The sequence below is a fragment of the Galeopterus variegatus genome, unplaced genomic scaffold, assembly GCF_000696425.1.
Source record: "Galeopterus variegatus unplaced genomic scaffold, G_variegatus-3.0.2 Scaffold206, whole genome shotgun sequence".
Classification (NCBI taxonomy): domain Eukaryota; kingdom Metazoa; phylum Chordata; class Mammalia; order Dermoptera; family Cynocephalidae; genus Galeopterus; species Galeopterus variegatus.
In genome coordinates, this window is record NW_007726317.1 from 54942 (window position 1) to 76886 (window position 21945).

Here is a 21945-nt window from a genome sequence, read left to right on the forward strand (position 1 = left end):
GCTGCTGAGCGTCCAGGTAAACAGGAGCGGCAGGGCGCGCCCTCCGGGCCGCCTCCTCCGCGCCCCCTCCTCCGCGCCGCTTCCCAGTCCTGCCCGCCCCAGTGTCGCCTGCCCTGGGAGCCGGGTAGTAGCAGCGGCCGCTGCAGCCGCAGCCGGACCCTTGCCTCGGCCCCTTGCCAGTCTCCTGCGTGCTCCGCTGCGCCCAAAGGCGGCCAGAGCCCCCCAGCGGCAGCCCCCTGCTGCAGCTCTCGCGGAGGAGTCCAGACGCAAGGGCAGAGGAGGAAGGGTCGTGGTGTCATCGCCGTGTCGCCCACCTTGTGGGCTGGGAGGGGCGTCCCAGTGCGCCCGCCTCGGTCTTCTCCCGGGGAGCAGAAGGTAAGCGGCAGTGAAATCTGCACCCCTCTGGGCCACCAGCTGACGGCTCCTGCGGGAGGGGGGAGCCGCAGAGGGAGGGGAAAGGATGCTGTTTGATTACATTTTCGAGCTGTCTGCAAAGCTCTATAGATGCTGTCGCTACCCACCAAGTCGAGGGAGCGACTCACTTCCAGCAGAGCATTAATTAAACACTCACGCAAGAAGATGCCGGTTTCTCTCTCTGCTTCAAAAAAAGTGTGGCTGGGGGATATGTTTTAGTAAACACCTACCCGGCCTCCTGGCTCTCCTTCCCTCACTCCCACCCGCAGTCGCTCTGGCCTTATAAATCTGTGCGTCGTCATCATAAGGACAGTGATCGTGGCAACCCTGATGGGAACTGAGTGTGCGGGAGTCTCACGACTTGTAGCTTGGCTGATAAGGTTAAAAAGAAGCCAAGGGCCAGGACAGGAAATTACTTAGGAAACCAGAGACTGAACGAAATGCAGAAGATGGAGTATATTTGTTATCCTGGCTTTTACCACACCTATGTAAGGGGCAGGACTGAGTAGCCAGCCATTTTCTTGCCTGGAATGCCTTTCAAGTGGGCTCTGTAGACTTACTCTAGTTCAGAGTTGTGAAAAATTGCTTCCAAACATTCCAGATTAGCAGAAAGCATAGCTAACAGTAAGGCATAGGTAACTGCAGTAGACAACAAATGTCTGTTATTTGCAGGATATGGGTGATATATCGATGTATATACTTCTATTGTGGGCATTATAGAGAAGCATGTTGATCAGTGTTAGTAAACTTGAAATGGGAACATTTAGTGCAAATGCATCCTGAAAGGGCTAGTGCAAATGTGACTAATATTTTCTGTGATTATTTAAAATGCCAACTTTACTCCAAAAAGGGTTAGTTTGGAGAAAAGGGCCCAAACTCTGCTCTTCTGACCATATTTCTTAGTAAAATTAAGTTGGACACTCTTACCACTGTGTCATCAAATGTCCTCTTTGTAGGAACCAACTGTCCAATATTTCTTTAAGTCTGAGGATCCAGTGCTCCAAGAGCCATTCCTCATAAAACTGTTTAGCACCATCATTGGGATATTTTGACAATAGGTTGGGGGCCCAGTGCAGGCCTTTCCAGCCCATCCAGCTCAGGGCCCCATTTGTGGCCCAGAACACCTCCTGCATCTCTCTTTCTTTCTTGTCTCAGGCCTCAGGCATGGGTGCACCTGCTTCCTCTCCCGTTGAACTTCTGGGATGCTGAAGCCTCTTGTGCACAGTCTCCTGGAGGAGAGGGTGGCTTGCAGATCCTTCCCACTCCCAGCCTTTACAGCCCCTTTCCTACTGAAACATGCCCGAGGTTGTTTTGCTGTTAAAGGTTTCCATCATTATGCATAATCACCATTAAGAATACGGGCAGAGAAAACAAACTCAACCAACAGGAAAAAGGCGCAGAATTCTTACACTCACGGTTCATGGCCCCCAGTTTCTGACTAACCTCTGAGGAGGTAAGCGGAAGTCACTTGGCATTTCTGTCTTCATGTTTTATATCTAAGAGGGGGCTCTGTGTCTTTTATTACCAAGCCTTTTACTTCCCAAAACAGTCCTTCCTGAGTCTACATTTAATAAAGGAGCCTTTCCCTTGACTCCAGTGCTGAGTCAAGCAATTCTTGGGGATCTAGCCTGGGTGCTCATCTGTCCATTCTCAGAACAGCCATGTACACCAATCTTGTAAAATATGCACCAAGTTTAAACCCTGGCACCTCTCTTAGTACAGACGGTGTGCACAGGCTTCACCCTGTTACTTACGGGCCATTCATTCTCCCCAGTTTCTGTCTGTCATTTAATCTAGCATCAAATGAAAAGGTGACATACGTCTGTTGCAAACGTAAGTATATTCCCTCATTACTTTGTTCTCCCTATGCTTTGTTCTACCAAGTAAAGCAAAGGTTGATAACAATAGCTAGAATGTATTGAGCAGAGCACTTTCCCAGGCACTGTGTTTTATAATACTTTCACACGTATTTATTTATTTAATCCTCACAAAAACCTTATGAGGCAGGTATTGTTTGTAATTTTATTTTACAGATGAGGAAACTAAGACACAAAGATGACAATGAACTTCCCAAAGCTTGCTCAGCTACTAAGTTGTAGAGCCAGGGTTTGAATTTGGGAGGTCTGACTCAGGCCTAGACTTTTAATCATTCTCCCGTACTATGAAGCAGTGACATTGGTTAATTTTCATATATTGACTACCAGGCTCTTTTCTTATGCTAACTCCTTTTAATCCTTATATTAATCCTATGAAGTAGATATCATTATTTATATTCCACATCTGATGAAACTGAGTTAAATGACATTATCAAAGATATAGTTAATAAATGGCAGACCTCAGATCCATATACCACGCAGCTGCCAAAAAAAGCCCCACGAAAACAAAGCAAACAAACAGAACAATAAATACATAAATAAATGGCAGAGGCAGGATTCAAATCAGGTCTGTCTGACAACTCTAAATCCAGAACTCATCCACTTTGGCTCCTGTCCTCTGTGAGAAACAGAAAAGGCAGAGCATGTCTGTTTTTTTCAGTTTTGCTGCCCAACTTCACTGTGAGCCATTGTCATTTCCTTGAAGCCACAGTGTTGTTGTCTTTTTTTTGCCAGTGATTGGTAACTGTGGATGATATAGCAAACTCGGAGTAGATCCATAACCTTTTGAAATCAAATATTGCATTAGTTCTGTCTCCTTAATGAAACTAGCTAATTCTCCATAGTACTTTGTGGATCTCAACCGCCATGTCAATAGTTGCTACCTTCATCAGGAATCCTTTTTACTAGAAACTTTTATGGCTTCTACATCCCCCAGAAAATGGGGGAATGTATATTCTTTTGGAAACTTTGCTGGGACAATGAACTTCTAGGGTTGACTTCTTTTGAGGATTAATCCTCCCCTGGGAAGAAAAGTTCATAGAGTCCCCTCTCAGACATAAAGTTAATTCAACTCTCATTTTTCTTCTTTGCAATGTATAAATCCTTGCCCAGGTCCATGTGAAAATTATTCCTTTAGACTGGGAACTTTTCATTCATATCCTGGACTTACTTCCTTTGCTACCTCTCTAAAGGAGGCCTGACTCCAGAATGTCACAGTGAGGCTTACATTGTAACATAGACACCACTGCCCAGGTGCTATCCCCAAAGAGCCTCCATGAGCATAAAGCATCCCTGATTCTTTGTTTGGAGGAGCCTTCTTGAGAAAAAAGCCATAGACACAGTGGAGGGCAGGCACAGGAACAGTTTTCAGGGGTCATTGAACCAACTGAAATTGATGCAAAATTTTTCACATTTGCGCATAAATGCAGTTTTCAAGGGGAAAAAATAGGGAATTTGTAACTAAAAAGAGATTAAGAATCACTGGTTTATGTGCACTGTGTAGGAAAGAGGAGAGGAGGAGAGGCTACTCTGCTGAAATGTGTTGGAGACAAGGCAAAACTACCTTCCCAGAGCCAGCCAAGAAAAACACGTTCTTGACTATTAGGACATTTGTGGCATTTCACCTGGAGCTGAGGTGGCAGGTACAGCATACACTAACGCATGCTGCAACCAAGTGAGACCCCTGCGAATGAGAGGCAGCCCTAGCACTGCTTGCAGTTCATTGGGCACTTACCCTGTGCATATTCATTGCCTTATACACATGTTAGGTCATTGAAATCATCCCAGTGATTTCCTTTTTCTCTTTCTTTGACAAACAAGAGGATGCTTGGAGAGATTTAGTCACTTGGCCAAGGACACACAGGGCCAGTTAGTGGCAGAGTTGGATTTCAAATGCAGGTCAGCCTGATTCCAAAGTCTGTTCATTCTCTTCCCACCATATCTCATTGTTTCTCTGTCTATGTGGGATGCCAAAAAGTGTTCTTTAGTGTAGCTTTTTATGGTGGCAGGACTGAGAGTACCTCAAGAACACATTCACACATTGATAGAAAAAGCCTGAAAGAGTTACCAAAGGGAACAAGAAAATTCTACATCTCTCTGTGTGGCAGAGGATAAGCAAGCCCTACTTTCTGTGAGGTGAGATGAAGCCCCATACATTTGATTCTCGAGTGTTGCCAGGTATCTTGCAGAGTACCAACTGCATAGCAACCCACACCAGCACAGCCCAAAGACTACCTTGCAGGGGCAGCTGAAAGTCAAAACTTTATTTATTGCAAAGGTGAATTTGCTTCAAGGCTGCTCAGTTTTCTGGGGCTTGCCTGATATAGTGGCTGTGTCATGATCCAGAACACTGAGTTGGTACTAAATCCTGAGAGGACCTCTACTTACTGGATGACTGATGTTCCCTTTAGTGTACAGTCCATATCAGGCAGCTGCTCTTGCTTGCAAAATATTACTTAAGTCTTAACATTTTCACACCTACCTATATTCTTGTTATACTCTTACAGAACAACCCATTATTCATTTGGGGCTACAGAATAGCTAATGTCATCAGTGTGGCCAATGCACAAGCAGAAATTTCTGTTAGAGTTGAGGATAGTCTTTATAATGAAAGTAACAGTCTGGGCACTGCAGAGGATGACTGTACTTGATCAATAGATTTTCCTGGGGAACCACTGCGCTTCATTATGCTTTAACTCAGCACTCTTCCAACATTTTTCTCTCCTATAACCCCTGAAGAATTTTTTAAAATTCTGCCACTCCCTCACAGGCACATATTTTAGGTTGACCTCTAGCGGTTTTTGTCACAAATTGTAAAGAATCACTATGAAAGTGATTTCCAGAATATTATAAACTTTGACATTTAAAAATAAAATGATAACATTATTCTTTGAATCCAACTAAAATCTATATACTACACCAACCTCAACTTAAAAAGTATCTGAAGAAGCTCTTTAACAAAAGGATATTTTCATATCCCTTTGGTCAAGCATCTTAGTAAGATTTGGAATCTCCTTTTTCTATTTTTATTTTTCTTTTTAAAGGTAATATGGAAGAAGGGCTTTTGTGAAAAGGGAGGTGGGAAAGGAGGCCCTGAATGATTCTGTAATCACAAGCACATAGTCTGGCAGATAAGTTTTCGGAAAGCATAATGACAGAAGCTGTGGATCTGGAAATTAATGTCATTAGCTCTTCCATGCCTGCATGCTTTTTAGAAAAAGTCTTCGTGGAGGCCTGGGGTATATGGATGCCAGTTTGAAGACAACACATTTAACTAGCACAGGTGCTGTGCATTACAGGTCAGCGTGGGGCAGTTACTGGCAGTCAGGCCCTCCACCATTTATCTTTCTGACTCAAGGAAGAGGTGGGCAGGGCTGGAAGGAACTGCACAGAGTGTCTGGCTGGTCCCATTTCCTGCCCTCAAGTAGAGGTAGTTGGTGGACAGCTGTCTTTCCTCTATGTAATGTTTCTCAGTAAGAGACTGGCCCATTCCAGTATGGTTTTAGATCAATGGTTCTCAGCCAGAAGTGATTGTTCTCTCCACAGAACACTGGACACTATCTAGAGACATGTCTGATTATCACAGCTGGGGAGAAGGGGTTGCTACTGGCATCTAGTGGGTAGAGGTTAGAGCTGCTAGCAGCTGAACATTCTACAATGCACAGGACAGCCCCCACAACAAAGAATTATTTGGCTCAAAATGTCAGTGATGCCAAGGTTAAGAAACCTTGCTTTACATGTTTTGCTTTTCTCATTGAAATCTTCCCTGTGAAATTTAAGTCAATTTCTTTGTTTGGTCTTAGATAATAAGAGCATAACATGTAAGGAGCAGCATAAAGGTATGGGAAGAGGCACGATATCCCACTTACTGCCTATGTGAGCCTCAGGTTTTTTATCTGTAAATGAAGATAATGAAGGGGATAAAATGGGGATAATGATGCCTGACATGCACAGTTACAGTGAGGAGTATAGATGTTGGGGTGCAGGACACAACACCCCCAAAATATGACTGTAGGAGAACAGAATGCGCCATCCCAAAATATACTTCTTTGGCATATTTTGAGCTGGTTATTCTGAGAAATTGTACATACAGGAGTAGCTCTGAAAAGCTGTCTTTTTGTAAAAGCAATTTACATCTATAGAGAAAATCTACATTACTAGAGATTCTGTATCAGAAAGAGGGCTGCTCTGAGATAACTTTTATTAGCTGAGAGACTTTTATCCACATAACAAGACACCTTTGTTCATGGCTATGCATATTTTCCCCTTACCCTTCTATAACTTGTGTTGCCAACCCCCTCTCCCCCAAAGCCCCACAACCCTATTCATTTCTGTAGCTACTCCCTTCTGTCATATAAACTTGAATCATCTGGCCCTTCTTTGAGTCTCATATTTTGTGGAACTCCTGTGCATATGCACATAATAAATTTGTATGTCTTTTCTCCTGTGTATCTGTCCACTGTCAGTTTATTTCATAGACTCAATTATCAAACCTTCAGAGACTAGAGAGAAAGTCTTACCTCTGACCCCATGCAGACAATGAGCGTACAAGACCCAGCACATGGCACACACTCAATGCATGGGAGATGCTTTTTACTATCTGACAGCAATTATGTCACTCTCGCCTTCTCTTCTCTTGGACATGTGTGATCTTACCCTCCTTTGAACCAAAGGCATGCTTTTTTAAAAAAAAATAATCTTGATTTATACTTACTATGCACATACCTCCTTCCCCTTCTAGTCTAGGCTCCTTGAGACATCCTTGTACTTCCAGCAGATGGTCTTACACATGGTAAATACTTATAAGGCTTAATTCTTTCCCCTTGGATCATTTTAAAGTGTTTAGTAAAAACAGTCACTTCCTGAAATGTAGCACCCATTGTGCGTCTGAGCTAATATGAATGTGGGCTTGATAATGCCTGGAAGTCTGGAAGCCTTGCCTTCTTGAATCAGAATCATACTGAGTATTTCTGCTGCGGGAAGGGGAGTCTTGGGGAGGACAACTTTTCATTCCAGAAATGACAGACAGGATGGTTTGAGATTTTTTTTTTTTTTTTTTTTTGTGAATCCCTTAGGCTAATTCTTTTGATCTGGCTTTGATCTGACACTCTCTGCTGAGCAGTTCAGTACTTTGGTTTATTTCTGGTGAGAGGAAGGGGAGTTTTGATTCATTGTTGGATTTATATTTTATACTAATGTCAACAGTGGAGCCAAGAGTAACATGTATATTTTAAATAGCTCGAGTGAGTAGATAGTGGCATAGCGTTCTATATTCTTTGCCTATAGTTTCCCTTTTAGAAAACACCTTGTTTGTCTACTCTGACCAGAAATTGTACCCATTTCTTTGTTGACCAGATTTTTACTAATTACAATGGAATAAGCCCTCTCCTTCTGAAGAGTTTTAGATAGTATAGTGCAGCATATGGAAACCTTTAAATGTTTATTAAGCTGTTGAATGTTAAAATGAGCCTGAGTGCAGGGAAGGACCCTGAAATTCTGTCTCAGAACCAACCTGTGGAATGTCAGTAGTTCGTGGGTTTGGGGGATGGAAAGGGTAGCAGGCCCTGTGGGGAAGGTGTCTTTTGACAGTGTTCTCTTTTAAAATGAAGGTCTGTCTCCTATTTCACCATCTGCCCCATTAGTATCAAAATAGCAAGGGGTTGTGGGAATTGGTAAGTATTTTGTGGCAGAACGAATAACAAAAAAACTTCTCTGTTTCCTTGAAAAGCATGACTTTGTTCACTTTCAGAAGGTACAGGTTTAGGGCTGATTTGGAAAGAGGATCCTGCTTCTTTGAATGCCTTCAGGCTCAGAGGAAAGTGAGAATCTATTTACATAAGTTAAAATGCCAAACTAAATCTCCCAATGCAAATATGGACCACCCAGGAATATAGTAAAGGCCAGGTTTGGGGTTTTGAATACTTAACAGATTTTCTTGCTTCCTTTTAAGCTTTTTGATATTTTTCAAATGCTGTTGAAAAGTAATTGGCATATTAAGCAACAGTGAAACACCGTGTCTGATCCCACAGAATTTAAAGGGGGTACTGTGCTTATTTCCCTTCAATTTTTTTTGTTTTTAAAAATAAAGGAATATGGATTCCTTAAATTTGAAGGCCGACAAATCATAGATTTTAGTTTAAAGTAGATATAAAAGTTGAGTTACAAAACAGTTACAGCGGAGGAGGAAGATACTCTCTTCAAATGTTCCCTTTCTCTGATACATCCTGCCCAGACTATGCCATTTATCTCAGTCAATTGGGCAAAAAATTTTTTACTTTTGAGGATAGGTCAGTGTACTGAAAACACTGTCCTTTAACACTGTCAACACCACTGCTACCTTCCCAAACACTGGGAAAGCCGATCTGGACAGTACATGGACAAAGTTCACATGGAACTCTCTGGGGAAAAATACAGAATGAAAATTGCATTAACTGGTGCACATGTTCTGGTGACTGTATAGTTAATAATGACATTTAATACTTTATTATTTTTTATGCCCTCTTCACAGGGCATTCCACAGCAACAGTAAGATAGAGATGGTAAAGGAAGGGTACTTGCAGTTGCCAACATTAACTCAAGGAAGGTGAAAAATAACCAGAATTCTGGTTCATTGGAGTAGATTTGGGCCATAAGGGTGTATTGATCAGGTTAGGCTGCATCATGATATAATAACGAACAACTCTCAAAACTCGGTGGAGTAACAAAACACGATTTTTCTCGCTCATGTTGCATGTCCAGTGTTGGTCCATAAGGGGTCCATTCACTGTATTCACCCAGAGACCCATGTGGAGAGGGGCTTCACCTTGATGTCTGCTTCTACAGTCCCCATGGCACATTGCATCCTGGGTAATAAACCTCCCCCCCCCGAAGGGGCACGTGACTCATCTACTCACATTTCATTGGCCAAATCATGTCATATGGCCATGCCTGACTACAAAGGAGTGCTTAGGTATAGTCTTATGGGAGGGGAACTGGAATTTTTGTGATTAACCCAAATAACTGTGGAAGGGAGAGACTTTCATAAGGTCGGCCTATTCCTGCTGCTAACCACAGTCTCTAAGAGACATCCCTAGGGGTGCTGACTGATATAGAACCACACATGTAGTGGTTTTAACATCCAGCTATAGTAGCACCTGAAAGAATGTTCATTTAGAATATAACATGCACTTGAATCATTTTAGCATCATGAGGAATAACAGGTTCTTAGAAAAGTGAGCTTACAAATCTGGATTTTTACTGATAAAGAATAAAAGAAATATGTGTAGGCATAAAAATTAACTTCCTTCAATAGTTTTCCAATTCTAGCCAAGAATATTTATTAGTGCTTATAGATTGCAAACCCTGAGCAAGACTGAGTGCTGAGTCGGCACTTAAAAATGAATGAGGCATAGATCTTAGGGACCCATGTCCAATTGGGGAAAAATATAAAACATAGTATGTGGTTATTTGTTATCACATATCAAGTGGCTATCACATACGGTAAAATATGATAAGTGCCTAATAAAGGTATAACAAAGCATAACGGGTGTTCAAGGAAGGGAAGTCGATTAGTAATAAACTGAATAGTCACTTCTTTGAATTTGCAGGCTGACCAGACATCAGTGTTAACCAGGCAAAACCATTTGTATTAATGTTTTATCTTCATCTTCCTCTTTTGTTCTTGGACCTGATATGATCCCAGAAAAAATTATAACAATTTTTAAGAGAGGGCAAAAGAGCATGATCTCCAGAGCTGGGGTTCCAATCTCGGTTTCACTACTGACTAGCTGTGCGAACTTGAAATGTTACTGGGCCTCTCTGTACCTCATTGTCTTCCTCTACAAAACACAACTGGTAATAATAAGACCCACTTCTAGTGTTGTGGTGAAGTTTGAGAGGATGAATCCCAATTAATTTTCCATTTCTTATAGGATTTATTTTTTCCTCTTGGATCATTTTGATATGTTTAGTACAAACATTGGCTTCCTGAAACGTGTCACCTTTTGGGTGTCTGGGCCCAAAATGAGTGTGAGCTTGGTGATTCTTAGGATTCTGGAGCCTTGCCTTCCTGAATCAGGATCACATGGAGCATTCTGTCTCTGCCCAATAGAGCAGAGCCTGGCTCATGGGAATTGTAAAGGCGGGAGGTTCAGTTAGATTTTCCCCAGCTTGTGAGGCTACCTTAGTTGAGAGATTAGCTCTAGAATATCAAGTTGATCTTGTCACTCAGGTCTATTGAGGACACATGTCTTAATTCCCCAAATCTACCCCCAGCACTCCAAAGTCATATTAAATTAGTGTTCTCACCACAAAAAAAATAAGTATGTGAGGTAATAAATATCTTAATTAGCTCAGTTGGGCCATTTCATATTTCAATTGAGTGTATACATAATCAAAACATAATTTGTACAAAATAAATATGTACTATTTGTATTTGTCAATTAAAAAATGTTAAATTTTAAAAAAGAAAAAAATTTAAAGTTGTTGCACTCTCTTGGTCACCTCTATTCCCCTGGGTGATAGAGATGCAAAGGATTACTCAAAGCCCATTTCTTCTGAGCAGTGAGAAACCACGAAGGGTTAATTTTCTAGAACCCTCAAGAGAGAGGCATTCCTCCTCAGGAAATTAACCCTGAGCTGGGGGTCTGTCTCAGTATTTATTTTCCAGGCCAGAAAGTTACAGAAAAGGAACAAAGGTGGAGTTATGGCTAAGTATAATTTAACAATAGAGGCTGGTAACATCAGTGAAATAAGAAAGTGACATTCCATAATGCAATTTGCAAAAGGTTAAGTCCATCCATCAACAAAAGCTTGTTCTTAGCAAATATTGTCTTTTCCTACAGCAGTTTCCTCAGTATTTTTACATAACAATAAAGCAACTTTAGGTTAACCTGCTCCAAGGGCATCTGTCTTTCAGCATGCAATTTTGCTGTATAACAATTCTTTACCTACATCAGAGACTTTAGCCTGGGGAAATTTTCCTGTCTTTTGCAAGCTTGTCTATATGTAATTTTCAAAAGTTAGGTTATACCTGAAACTACAGGGCTGTGGAAACTAGACCCTGTGAAATACATTTGACTTATAAATGTTAGTATGCTCCACAAAAGTGACTCAGATCCACTGTAGATGAATCATGGAGGCATTCTGCATGTTTGATTCCAGAAAGTCAAAATGTCCACGTGCCTGGGGACAGGGCCCAGGCAAAGTTCTGAGGAGCTGGAGCCTGGGGATGGTGTACAGAGGCTGCATGGCTCGTCTTGGTAGATGCTCACACTCTCTCCCCTGTCTCACCTTTGGCTTCCTTTGCCACTCTTTGTGGGCTGTAAGCAGGTGAAGGACTGGCTTGAGGATTCATCTTTGGCAGTTAGGTATTAGGACACCTATCTGTTATAGTCCAAACTTCTAGTGAGAAGCAGAATTCATATCAGTATAATGGAGAGTCTTTGATTTTACTCAAGCTGTTCAAAAACTGGACTGGCTGTGAGGTACTGAGTTCCCAATGCCTACGAGAGTTCAAGTGTGTCACCGCCAGGGAGGATTGTCTGTGAAGAGACACATCGGTGAGAGGTCAGACCAGCATTTGGTAATCTCTAAATGATTTTTTTTCTCCACATTTAAGGGTCTGTGGTTCTATGTTCTAGACAGAGCCTTATATCCCTGCTGTCCTCTGGCCAGGTTCTGCCGTTCATTTAGGGCAGTGTACACAAGGTGGCCAAGTGCCAGGCTAGAAAAATAAATGTAATGATCTATGTCTACTTCCTTTCTCATGTGACCAGTCAAGTTGTAACATTTGTTCATTCATTTGTTCATTCAACAAACATTCATTAATTTCCTGCCAGACAATGGGAATGCTGTAGCATTGTCAGGTGGGGTTGAAGGGACTTTCACAGCTTTTGACAACCATTAAAAATAAGCTAGAAATGTTGCAGCTGATTTCATTCCAAACTGGTAATACCACATACAGTAGAGGCTCATTCTTTCATTGATTCCTTTATTTTTCTGTTCAGTAATCTCCTAATCTCCTCAAAGTCTGATCCACCTTCCCAAAAGCAGAGGCTGGATGAATACGGAACATAGTCGTGTGTGGCTTCATGACGGGGATATGTCCTGAGAAGTGTGTAGTTAGGCAATTTGTCATTGTGTGAACATCATGGAGTGTATTTACACACACCTAAATGGCATGGCCTACTATACACTTAGGCTATATGGTATAGGCATTATAATCTTATAGGACCACCAAACCCCCCCAAATACCATATATAATTTTTACAGTATAAAGAACAGAAAAGGGATTACTTGGGGGTAGAGTTACCACCCTGAATGCTTATCTTATGCAAAGAATGTGTTACAAATGCTAAGGTACCTATTTTGAACACTTTCTCACTTTTTATCTGTATAGCAAAGGTGTGATATGTAAGAGAAGTGTAAATTCTAGTTGTTTGCATTGATTAACACATTCAAATAGATTGAATTGATTTAACATGGAAAGTCTTGATTTTTTTTTCAAGACCCTTACATGTTTTAAAAATAAATATAACATTCTTCTGAAGAGAGGTAGGACCAAAGGGAGAAACAATTGCCCTGGGTCAGTGATGGCCTGCGAGTGCAGCACCAAGCACCCCCTTTCCAGCTTGTCCCCACCACACCCCTCCCTTTCAACCCCACTAGAGCATATGCTACAGTCCACTGAACTGTGCAGTTTCTCACACACAGGCTGCCACCTCCCGCCTCTGCCATTTCACCCCTTCCCTTTTCTTCCACAGGAGATGCTCCCCCAGTTCCCATCCTACCCACATGTCAATGTCCTGCTCTCCCAGCTCCTCCTTCATGAAGCTCCCTCTGTGTTCCAGTTCCTGCAAGCTCCCTTTAGTGCTTTATACCTTTATCATGTATTTATCCTATTCTCCCTTACAGTGTTGCTAGTGTTTCCAGACCCTACCATATTACAAGCTTTCTGAGACAGACTCTACTTTAATCATTTGTGTAAATCCCACAGTACCCAAAACAGCACTCTGCACCTGTAGGAGCTCAATAAGTACTCGTTAAAGTGAATTAACATAAAGGTAAAGTTAACATTGTGGAGACAACTACTTCGGCTTCCTGACTCCTTGCAAATTAGAAAATTTGGTTGTGTGACTCTCCCTGTCTTATAAACATATGGGGCATCTTGCTCAAGTACCCAAGGTATTCTCATATCTCCTCCTATGAGGGGTAAATCATCCCACACTCCTTCCCCTAGGCCCCCAACTCCCTCCCTGAAGACGGAGTGTCACTGTGTAGCAGGGGCTGAAGTGGTGGGGGGAAGTGTGCTCTGATATGCCAAAGGAACTTGATGTCAGGTGACTGTATGTGTACGTGTGTGGGTATGTGCTACTGTGCTGGGAACATGGCTAGGCAACACTCTTAGGCATCAAGATTCTTATCTGCAGTTAGCATCATATTGTAGCTGTGGGTAGAGATGTGATCAAAGCCAGCAGTTAGCTATAAAGATAGGCAGGATTAAAGTCTGAATCTTAGTTTTGAGGGTCTAGGTAATAGATTGTTCTTATGCAGCCAAAACTATCTAGCAATTCAGCAATGAATAAACACACAACCCAATGTAAATATGTATTACATATTAGGCCACAAACATAAAATGCCAACTTACTAACTTGCCAGGAGAAGCTGCCCTTCCCATTGTACCACAGTACTCTTGCCTATAGGTCAGTATTCTGAACTCTTCTGAGAACTCAGGTTGCTGGGCCCTTCGTTTCAGAGATCTGATCTGGGTATGGTTGGGACAGGAGTAGGCTGAGGTCATTAAGAGTAATCCTAGAAGTGACATGAGCATTGAAAAAACAAGCAGATGGTCAAATTATGTAATGAATTCAAAAGGGCTGAGAAGAAGGCAGAATCTAGGTGTGGCAATAATATGGCAATCGGGGACATCAGATCAAAGCAAAAGGGGTAAGAGGGAGAGTTGGGAGAGCAGATCTAGGAGAATCCTGAAGCCAGTGGAACTTTGACCCATTTTCTAGAGAATAAGGCTGGGACGAGGGGAAGTGACGTACTACCAATATCCTAAGTATTGGTAGTACGTCACTCAACAATATGGACAAAATCTGTGCCCTCCTTGGAGCTTAAATTTTAGGAGGAGAGACAAACAATGAAAAATACTCAAGTGTTAGGTTGTAATACATGTAATGAAGAAAAATGAGACAGCAGAAGAAACTCGGGAGTGCAGGGGAAGTGGGGGTGGGGTAATTTGCTCTTTTAAGTAGAGTTGTCAAGTAAGGTCTCCATGAGATGAAATTTGAACTGAATCTTGAAGAAAAAAGCCATCCAGACATGAGTGTTTAGGGAAAAATGTGTAAAAGGCAGAGGGAAGCATAGTAAATGCAAAGAGCCTGAGGAGGGAGTGTACCCGATGTGTTTGGGGACCAGTGGGGAGGCCAGCGTGTCTGGAGATGAAATCACAAAAGTAATGGGGCTGAATTGTGTGGGGCCATGGAGGTCATTGGACTCTGACTTTTGGAGAGCCAATTGGAGAGTTTTATGGAGAGAAGTGACATGATTTGACTTGTCTTTTAACAAATCACTCTAGCAGCTGTGTGGAGAAGAGACTGCAAAGGGGGCCACGGGTGGAAATGAGGACACCGTGCAGGGGGCTTTTGCAATAATATGGATGAAAGATGATGGTGGCTTAGACAGGATGATAGATAGCAGGGGAGGTGGTGAAAGGCAGACAGAGTCTGGGAATGTGTGGAAGGAAGAGCCCAAATTATTTGTAATGGATTGGATGTAGAGTTTGACAGGAAGAGAAATCAGGGATGACTCCAAGATTCCTGGCCTGAGTCACTGGAAGGCTGGAATTGCCATTATCTGAAGTGGGGAAGATTAAAGGTTGGATGCACATGGAACCCTCGCAGCTGGCACTTCAAGATGGTGGGCTGGTGACTCTCCTAACAGGAGGTGACGTCAGCCGGTCAGGGTGTCCTTTTCCCTGGATAGACTAGAGAAAACCTGAAAAATTCACACCCTTTTCCCCTATCATTTAAGACTCCATTCTCCTTTCATTGTGACAATTTTTTTTTTTTTGTCTTTTTTTTGTCTTTTTTTTTTTTTGTCTTTTTCCATGTCCGGCAACGGATCGCAACCCTCAGTGTTGCCCCCGTACCGGACCGGGGACCGGCAACGGGATCGCAACCCTCGGTGTTGCTCCCGCACCTCGCTCAGCCAGTGAGCGGGAACCGGTCTGTATGTGGGATCCGAACCCTCGGGCGGGAGCGCCGCCCCGCTCCTAAGTGGTGCACTATCCAGTGCGCCACCGGGCCGGCCCATTGTGACAATTTTTATAGTTGGTTACCACAAATTATGTGGTGGTTTTCCATTACATTTGGTCAATGCTAGATTTGTAGTGGTTTTCCATTAACATTTAACATTGTCCTTCATGGTTTTGACTTGGGAAATGTCCTAGTTTTTAAGTTAAGATCTAGTTTTACTTTTAGAAAGTGACTATGCTGTATTTTCATAATTTCCAAATTCTTGGAGAGCACCTTACTATCATCATCTCCCACCTCCTCTGATATTGTCACTCAGATTGGAGATATCACCTCTATGTCTCTGCTCTGCTACTGCCGAAGGCTATTACTGGATGGGAAAGGGGTGATTGCAGTAACGTTCAGTCAAGAAACGGTCTGGAATGGGGGCAGCCTACAGGTGGAAAAGCAGGTAGATGTGTGCATATAAATTACTACTTTGGATATTTTGTTACTCCTTAGCACGGTCTTGAAAATTGATATATAATTCTTCTTCCACTTTAATTCTGCCAAAATTGGTTTCTTTAAAAAGCTAGTATATACATGCCTACATCCTATTTTCACTCAAAGAAACAGATGGTTGAAACTGACTCTAGCTAGATTAAAAAAATTTTTTAAGTATTGAATTTAAAAAATACACGTGGGTATCAGAAGGGTTTAAGCCTTTTAGGACTGGTTGAGAAATCTGTTGTGAACACTACCTCATGCCACTGAGTTATCCATTCATATTCAGAAGGCTATGTGCCAGGCCAGGCTAGGGAATTTGCAGCCAAGCATTTCAGATGGGTATTTACTTTCTAAAAGGAACATAAAGGTTGTGCTGATGGGACAAATAGCAAATACCCAAATCCTAGACTGGCATTCAGCATTCGTGCTGACATGGGCTTCAGGAAATATGCTATGATCCTGCATTTCTGGCAGTATTGATCTTTTACACACTCATGGGCATCTTAGGGTAGCTGGAAGATTGGGTTAATCTTCATAAGTACATCTGCCTTGATGTGTTTGTGCCTTGAAGTTTTCAGTGACTTATTTTATATTTTTTTCACTTTCATTGTCTGGTAGATTAAAACAAATAAAGCTGAGTTTTTCCCTGGCCATTCTGTGGAAGAGCTTTCCCACCAGTGCTCTGTGAATGGATCACAGGTTACATGTATACCCACGTATTAGTCTCTTGGCCCTCAGGCTATCAGAGCCTAGGTCAGTCTTCTGTAGTAGTGAACAGTTTTCTCTGTCCACCCTAACATACTGTGCAAATATCATCATCATGTATGGATGTCATGACATGTAACCATTAGCTGAGAAAGAATAAAGGCAGGGATTAATTTAGAATTTAAAATTTATCAGTTTTAGAATTTATATAGTTCAATAGATTTCAAACTTTTAACTGCAACTAACAATAATAAATACGTGTGTGTCCAAAACAAATTCTGTGAAACAACATTTGCCCTTGCGATGTGCAGTGCATTCTAATACTGTAGTTCTAATCTATAATGACATCACAAAAATTGCTACCTGTAACTACCACCTTGAGTTGCAACAGTGGGTTCCAACCCATGCTTTAAAAGGCTGGTGTAATGTATATTACACTCCAGGAATAAATTATCTGGTCTTGTGTTTGCTCAAATCCATCTGAGTTTCCCTCCTGTCTACAGAGAAGTTCAGGGCAATTTAAAGCATGGCATAGCAGACCTTTGGCTGTAAGGTGACCAACTCGTTCGGTTTTGCCTGGGACTTTCCTGGTTTTTTAGCACTGAACATCCCATATCCTGGGTACCCTCTCATTTCTGTGTAAACTGGGATGGCTGGTCACTTTGGGATCTGGTCTCCAACTGCAATTCCATCCTCATCTTTCTCCACCTTCTTTTGTACTCGATGTCCCATCCATATCAAATTACTTGTCCCACAGACTGGTCACTCTCTGCCTTACCTCCCACCTTTGTCCATGCTTCCCCTCTGCCAGGGATGCACTGCTCACCTGTGCCTTCCTCAGGCCTGGTCTTCCTTTGTGATGGCTTCTTAAGTCATCTGCTCTGTAGAGCCTTCTCCTGCTGCCTTCTTGTGAGCAAAGTCGTAACCACACACAACATCGGTTTATGTGATCTTTAGGAGCTCTGTGTTTTCTCAGCTGTCATGTTCTTTATCACCTATAGAACAAACACTAGAAGAAAAACTGCTGACATACAGTGGGTGACTGCAGCAAAGAAAGAATACAAGGGAAGTAGAGTAAACCAATATAGATGGAAAAGCCAACAGAGTGGGGCAAGGGACGATGAGAAAAACATACAGGCTTATGTGGTGCTTAAGAGCATGTGCTGTGGAGGCTTGGGTTTGAATCCAAAGGTGTTTGCTTTGGGTGTCAGGATAGGTATTACCTTCACAGGTCCCTTCTCTGCATGTGCTTCTCCACACATCATGCCTTCCACAGGGATTGGTGGTCCTTAAAGTTAGTTAGGCTTAGTTACAAATTTGTATTTGTAGTTAATTGAGGGAGGGGGGTACTGAATGAAGATGTGGAGATATCTTAATAATGTATTTTTAGAAGATTAAAATAAATGGACTTTTTATGAACATGTATATTGCTGATTTATATTGGGAAAATCTAATTTTACTTTCTTATTTAAATTGAATAATATTAATTGTTCAAGTTAATTATTTAAATTAAAAATTTTCCTTCCCTGGCTTTTGTTAATGTGTCTTGACTTAATTTTCTTTATTATGATAATTATAATTTGTTCTCATTTGTGATTTGCAAGAACATCTGGGCAGCTTGAATTTGCCTGCTTCTTCTATCAGGAGAGAGCGCCCACTTCAGGCAGGCCTACTGGCCAGTGCCATCTTGATTTAACTTCATTGCACAGAAAATCTGGCCCCCTTATAAGGATAGCAGGCCAAGGACTCAGAGTCAGAGCTAAAGCTAGTCATGTCTAAAGATGCTTGTTATCAGCTGTTTCAAAGATCAGTCCTCCAGGTTACCTGAGAGTAGTTTATTTTTAGACATGTTCATTTATAATCTTAGAAACTCAGAGAAAACAGCTCCAAGTGCAATAAATGGCTCTGTTCTAAAACACAGATTATTTTCGCGTCAGTTTTAAAGAGAAAGCCCAACTATCATCATGATTTATCCTCCAGGCATTTGGGGCAATAAATTCTAGATTGCTGAATTCGTTGTTTGAGATAAACAACAGAGGCTGTCATCTGTAAATTAAATGGGTTTTGCTAAATAATCCTTTTAGAGTTAGAAAACAGAGATTAAAAATGTAAATCAGGCAGGAAAAAATTATATCAATGGATATATAATGGTAGTGATTTAGTAAAAGTTGGTTTAATGGATGAGGTGATGCTTGGAGTGTGTGTTTGTTGCTCATTTGAACTAATGGGTAAGAAAATGAATCTCCCCATCCCCCCATGGGAATAAATGTTTGTTGCATAATAAGGAAGAAATTCTCTGAGTTTGATTATTTAAAAGCATGTGGGCTGGTCTGTTAGCTCAGTTAGTTAGAATGAGGTGTTATAACACCAAGGTCAAGGGTTTGGATCTCCATACCAGCCAGCCACCAAAAACAAAGAGAAAAACCAAAAGCATAGTGCATTGACCTAATTTATTGATGATTAGAAAATTCCCAAAATTTAAGTGAAAATATGGACTATGTTACATTTCTATCTAACAGTTGTTTAGCAGTTCAAGAGACATTTACTGAGCACTCATTGCTAGGCTCTAGAGGTACAGCAATAAATTAGATGTGGCCTTCACCTTAGGAGCTTTAATTCTAACAAGAGGAGAAAATCATGTTAACAGAATGTAACTATGCATTGTGGTACATGTTACAGCAGAACTATGGTAGGGTACTTTAGCGGTACTTTATGCACCAGTGAGGGGTCGCTGGCCCTGGCTTGTGATGGGATGTTGGACATGCTAACCCAAAGTATGACACCTTGGCATGTTGAGTATTTTAAGCTGAAGGAATTTGAGAAACAGCATGTGCAGGAAGGTCTCTCTGACCTTCCCCCATCTACTCCCCAAAGCAGGTCCTAAGACCCTCATGTGAGAGGTGCCCTTTCTCTTACATGAGGAAAGGAACATCCTTATCTCTGAAGAGACAGGGACACAGAGAGGAACCAAATGAACAGGGCTTGCTAAATTTCCCCCAGTGTGTACCCTTAGATCACACTCTTTTTGCCCTATCATACATTTCTAGGACTCTATTAATCATCAAACCTACTATAAAAGCAGTCAGGTTTAACTGTTTCTTCAGGTCTTCATTTTCCTTGGAAGGCTCCCATGCCATGTAAAACCTAATGTTAAATAAAATTGTATAACTACATTGTATATTGACAAAATAAAAAAAATAAAATAAAATAAAAATAAATAAATAAAATTGTATGATTTTCTCTTGTTATCTGTCTTCTGTTATAGTGGCCCCAGCCAATGAACCTAAGATGGATAGAAGGAAAATATTTTTTTTTCTCCTCTGCACTTGGTGCCCCAGGAAGGCTTTCTGGAGGGGGTGTGATTGAACTGAGATAGAAAGATGAATAGGAGTCATCAGGTGGTGAATGATGAGAAAAGCATTTCTGGAATTTGCAAAAGTACTAAGGTGGGAAACAGCTTGGCACATGCCAGTAAAATGTGAACTAGGGAGTGGAGGTGTATGAATGGAGAGATGGGAAATAAGAGCATTTAATGTTCCATGGTAAGGAGCTGGGACACATTTTGTAACTAAAAAAGAGTCATCGATGTGTTTTAAGCAGGGGAGGGAGTATGCCCACCAGATTTGAGTGGCAGAAAGATCAGCCTGACAGGGAACAAGTTTAGCATGGAGAGAGGAAGATCAGTTAGAAGAATATTGTAATTGTCTGATGAGCAATAATAAAGACTTCACTTTATTATTAGGCAATGTGAATGGATGTGGATAGGGACAGCAGGCTTGGAAATATTAGGTGGTAAAATTGAAAGGAATGTTGAAACTTGATTGTGGGCTGTGGTGAGTTCGAGGATTTGGAGTCTGATCAAGGAAAAGACAGGACCTTGAGATGAAAACATTGCACAACAAGCTTTACTGAGCAGTACTTGGATAGGACCGCCTGAGAGAGGAAGCCCATCATAGTGGACTTTCCAGAGATGGCAGCATGAGGCCACCACTCAGAAGGGGAATAGCACAAGGGAACTCCCTGGAGAGAAGGGGATGGAAGAGGGAGCTTGTGTGTCTCGGTGATGTCACTAAGCAGCAAGGTGGGGAGTCTCTGGGCCAGAGAGTTCCAAAGGGCAGCAGCAGTTTTGGATTTTTTGTAGCCACAGGTTTTGTCTTATCTATGGCTAGCAGAAGTTGGGTGCAGTTTTGCAGGGCATGCAAAGCAGGCAGGCTCTAAATGGCTAAAAATCTGCTTCCTTGAGCTCTACTTTAAGCAATTGGATGTTTAAGAATTTGTGTTTGATGCTGGTGGGCTTTGAGCTAATGGTCCTAGCCTGCTGTGAAGAAGTAAGCAACATAGTGGACCATAGACAGGGGCCATCTTTAACACATCTGTATAACAGTAAGTGTTTATTGAATGCCTACTGTGTGCCCAGTATGATGCTGAGGAGCTAGTGTGCAAGTTCCAAAGGAAGCTTATGTGGTGATGGTCTGCAGAGAAGCTGCCCCTTTCCACGTGCTCCTTGGGAGTGCCTGATTAGATTATGAAGCTCCTTTCTATTAACACTGATGGGCTTTAGAACTTCTAGGAGCATAGATGCATTATTTCTTATTCTGTAAAGTACAGTGGTGGTAGCCTTCTTTGTTTGGCTTCCCTGGCTGATACCTGGCCTGGGTAGATGATTTCATCTTTCCCATCTATTTTGAACTGATGTCGTGTGTTTGCAAAGGATCCTTTTGCAAGGCCTCTCTTCTTTCTTCACTGTAGTTTCCCTTGTGATAATCCTCTCATCTCCTTCCTTCTTATTCTATTTTCCAGTTCCTCTTGTGCCCTAGCTCTTAGGGACCCAGTTCCAAAATACTTCCCTTTACTTGTCCAAACTGTTCCCTCTTTAGTTTTACACTCTTTCAAGGATTACTTGAAATTCTCATTTCCTAAGTACTCTTGATATTATCTGAGTGTTTCTCAAGGGAAGATACTCTAAGATATGGATGACTGATTCTCTTAATTGCGGAACAATTCCTTTTCCAAAGAGAAGCATGTTGAATTTCTAAATTGGTGGAATGCACTGTAGGGGTCAGAAATGAGACCAAACTTTTCAGAACATATTGGCAAAGATGTCAATGGCTTTTGAGTCCTTTAAGATTTAAGAGCCCTCATCCCCAACTCCATTAACTAGATGAGAGAGCAGATACCCTATGGATTGATTTTTCTCTCTTGCATAATGGGTCTCTGTGCTGAGTGCT

The 21945-nt window shown here is 41.8% G+C and overlaps 1 protein-coding gene across 1 annotated transcript in view; it reads left to right on the top strand.

The window, feature by feature from the left end:
- DYNC1I1 (dynein, cytoplasmic 1, intermediate chain 1) overlaps positions 1 to 21945 on the top strand; it is a 312180-nt gene that overhangs the window by 388 nt on the left and 289847 nt on the right. The window lies entirely within an intron of this gene.